At 38.8% G+C, this 4,115-nt stretch overlaps 1 long non-coding RNA gene across 1 annotated transcript; it reads left to right on the top strand.

Annotated features, from left to right (window-relative positions):
- Nucleotides 1-1,461: 1,461 nt before the first annotated feature.
- On the top strand, nucleotides 1,462-3,641 carry LOC125804587 (uncharacterized). Its single transcript, XR_007440704.1, has 2 exons — nucleotides 1,462-2,135; nucleotides 2,441-3,641. It is a non-coding gene; the product is annotated as an uncharacterized LOC125804587 (long non-coding RNA).
- Nucleotides 3,642-4,115: the final 474 nt, after the last annotated feature.

Genomic DNA, 4,115 nt, shown 5'->3' on the forward strand with positions numbered 1-4,115 from the left:
ACTCTCTTGTCGAGAACTTTCAATGTGGAACTTTCTACCACCTCAACTGAAAACTCTACAAACAGCCCAGAGCTCCAGGATATTAAATTTTACAAGGACACACCAAGATCAGTAAAACAGTGGGGTGTCGAGCGTTGATTTAATGTGCAAATCAGTGGGGGCACCTACAACCCCATCCGCAAATATTCACTTCCATTTTTGGGCAGAAGACATGCAAGGACAACCAGAAAGGCCTCATAACGGCCTAGATTTAATTACTTCCTGCGAAGGGGACAACATGTCGCAAACGCAAATCTTCAAAGAGACGCATTCAAAGGACATTTTGAATGGAACTGCAGATGATTCAGGTGACGTCAGAGAGCTTCTGTGAGCAAGGACATGGTATTCTTTAAACACGATATCTGAACAGGTACAGGCTGGCCTGTGTCACCGGCAGGGCACAACACCTGCCGGATTTATACAGATAGAACAGGCTGTAGAACCAACCGGCCAGAATAACAGTAACATAGGTAGAACCAAAACACTCGTATGAGGTGAGTCCTGTAATATAGCCATTAGGACACTAATTTGTTGCAACAGCCTTGCTAATGGAAATCTGCTGGCTGCGGGATGAACACTAGAAGAGCTAGAAGTTGTTTTTTTTTACTCGATTAATGCATCTGCTTGCTAAAAGGCTGAAAGAACCCTTTATGATCTATTATCGGAAATAAACTATAGGCAGTAGCATTCAAAAGAGGGGCTAATATGTAACCATCAGATATGCTAATGCCTGGCTTACTCTTACACAATCACAGCGCAGAGATAACCTCGCAGTGTAATCTGATTAACCTTTCTTGTCCCTCTTGCAGAATAAAATCCATACTGACAAGCCGTTAACCAAATGAACAGTTCCATGGCTAGACGCTATTATCAGCTATATAGACTTTAGGAGGAATATTTTAAACCACTGTCAATGCATCTGCCCTCTCTGCACCATTTAATTGCTATCCACACTCTCTGGTCAGTGCAGCCTGCCCTTCTGCAGACAGGTGGAAATGAGGACAGCGTGAGATACGGATCCAGAGCCCGATGTGTTATCAGGGATCAGAGATTAAAGGATTATGTGTATGCACAGTTTACCTGGCCACCAATAAACAGGAAGAAAGTCTCCCTGACACCAGTATAGCTTTTTTATACCTTTTTTGTTTATTTTTATCATTTATTTTGAGCAATCATGCTCATACTCTCTGTCTCCGTGAGCAATAATGAACCTCCCCCTGATTCAAGTGCATATTCAGCACTGTAATCAAACACCAGAAGGCCGAAGATAAAACAAGAAGCGGCTCATCAGTGACCCATCAGGTCTCCCTGACACCAGTATAGCTTTTTTATACCTTTTTTGTTTATTTTTATCATTTATTTTGAGCAATCATGCTCATACTCTCTGTCTCCGTGAGCAATAATGAACCTCCCCCTGATGTAACCCAGGTTAAATTATTCCTAATAATTACCACTGATTATAAGAATTTAATAAGTTAAACATAAGATAATGAATTATTATAGAAATAATAAAATTAGATATTTCAAAAAAAAAACAGTTCTTATCTCTGAAAATAACCTAATAAAAATAAGGAAACGTAAAAAGAAAATATATATATAATATAAAATAATGGTATTATTAGAAAGGCAGCGACGGTACAAAGAACCGCCCACTACGCCACAACCTCACCAGTAAAAAGCAAGTTAACCACCCACTGCGGAAAAATATGACCAATTAAAAAGTTATCAAGTAAGTTAGTCCAGAGCCACCCACTGCGGAAAAATGCCACCAATCACAAGTTAGTAAGCAGATTAGTCCAGAGCTACGTGACAAAGATCGCTCGCACTTACGAGTTGGAAGCTGAGCCAGCCGGATCGCGACGCAGCGGTTGAGCCAGGAGACGGAGCGAGCCGTTTAGAATTTTGGATCTAACAAGTGAATATCGCAGATCAGGAGCTATTAGCCGCTTTTGTTAAAGCTGGGAAACTAATACGCTAGTTTAGCCTTGCCAATCTGCCGAGTGCATTGGACTTTTGGAGTCATCTCATGCGCGGAACCGAGTTTTCGCCGCTGGTTGCCAGATAGTCTGAAACTAAACGATTCCGGATCGGATTTGGTGAGTTTTGTTTTAAAAAACTGGTGTATTAACTAAGATTATATTAGTAACTAAAGGTATAATTGCTTAGCTAATAAGATAACAGTGGGTTAAGTTAGTTCTGATCATTTTGAGTGTATTAAATTGCTGTTTAGATGAGAGTTTACCACTGTGATGTAACGTTGTACTGGTGTAATATGAGATGTATTTATCCAGAATCTGTGAATGTTATATTTGTAATTATAGTAATGTGAACCTTAGGGTAATGTAAATAGTTAAGAAAATGTAAAATATTAAGTACTAAAAGCCCTGTTTTATATGAACAGGCCAGTTTTGATTGGGATACACTGCTGATAAGAATCTGCCGCCTGGTCACGAGAGCCCAGTTGAGTAGGAGACGCGATGGCGAGCCTCAGCCCAAAGGAACTTCGTACCTGAGCCTTAAATCTTGAGTATCCCTTCTGTTTTTTTTTACGGTTGGACCTTTTTTTTCTTTCCTCCTCGTTCCAAGTGAGTTACACTGCGTTACCTGCATAACGAACAGAAACCGATAAACTGATTCTTGGACGGACTGAAACACTTAAAGAACAGACTTTGCTTCGTCCAGTCACATTTAATGTGAATTGAACTGAATTGATTTACATCGAAAATACTGTGGGTTTAATTCTAATAAGCTACTGAATACTGAATATTGCACTGTTTTGTTATTTTATTTTATTATTTGGGTGAATTTGTGAATTATTGGGTTTTATATTGTGTTGGGAGAAAAGGTACCTTGGTGTGTGACATTCCAGAATTATAACTACAGGTTCAATACTCACCTCTTAACCAATTGAAATAGACAAGTGAATACTTACATTAATCCTCTAATCAATAATTATACTTACCTTAATAATTATACTTACCTTAATAATTATACTTACCTTAATTGTCAAACCAAAACCTAAAAGAAAGATAACGAGATAACCATTAATAATAACTAAATAATACTAAACCTAAAATAATAGTAATCCTTAAAGTACTAAAATTATTCCACAGGACTGAGTTATAAAATAGGAAACCTTTAGAATATAATAGAGCTTGAGACATACCACAAAGGGAAAACCAACTATATTTTTGTGAATATATTGTTTTATGATTGTTTACTTTTGGGAGTAACTACCTGATTTGTTTATTTGTAAACCTTGCTTATATTTTTCTGTTTTGTTTTATCTACTGTTTTATTTACCTTTCTACATCAGTTGCCTCTATTTTAACAGTGTCAATACATTTACTGAAAATTTCTAAAGTCAGATTGAGTGTCTTTATCCTTTCTGCTTCACGAGCGAACCTAGACTGGTCCATTTTCTCTCTCTATCCTTTGGGATTAAATTTATACCTGCAGCCGACCCCCAGGGGGCGCTACAGAACTTGGCGAGCCAGCCAGGAGCAGTTAACACTAAAAGACACTTAAATAAAAGCTTCCACCCAACTTACTATAATTATTCAAATTAGAGTACTTTGTCAATTAAGCTGATAAAACAGAAACCGTCAACATGGAAATAGTAGAGCGTGAAACAGTTAACATAGCTAACTCAGTCCTCGTTAGCGGTTTAACTGAAACTGAAGCAGATTCAGATCTGACCAACTACCTAGAGCAACATGGTCCTATTAGCAGGGTTCTTCGTATTGATGACCCTAATTCAACATTCCACAAAAATGTGATCGTTGAATTCAAGAGTTCCTTCGCAATGGACACACTTAGGCCACTCCTTCCATACACTCATACGAGCCCAAGTAGAGATGTTTATCACTTGAAGGCCCTAGCAAAAGTATATGTGCCCCCAGCCGCTGGAAGTGCCACACACAGTTTCTTAGACGAACTCCGAAGACTTGCTGCACAGAGCAACAAATCATTCTCTGAGCTTCTACAAGAACATCTTTCCTTGTGCCACGAGTCCATTCTTGCCAACGAAGCAAGTGACCACACCAGTCAGGGAGATGTTGAGACCACAAGCGTCA

The sequence above is a fragment of the Astyanax mexicanus genome, chromosome 9 (assembly GCF_023375975.1).
Source record: "Astyanax mexicanus isolate ESR-SI-001 chromosome 9, AstMex3_surface, whole genome shotgun sequence".
In the NCBI taxonomy this organism is placed as follows: Eukaryota; Metazoa; Chordata; class Actinopteri; order Characiformes; family Acestrorhamphidae; genus Astyanax; species Astyanax mexicanus.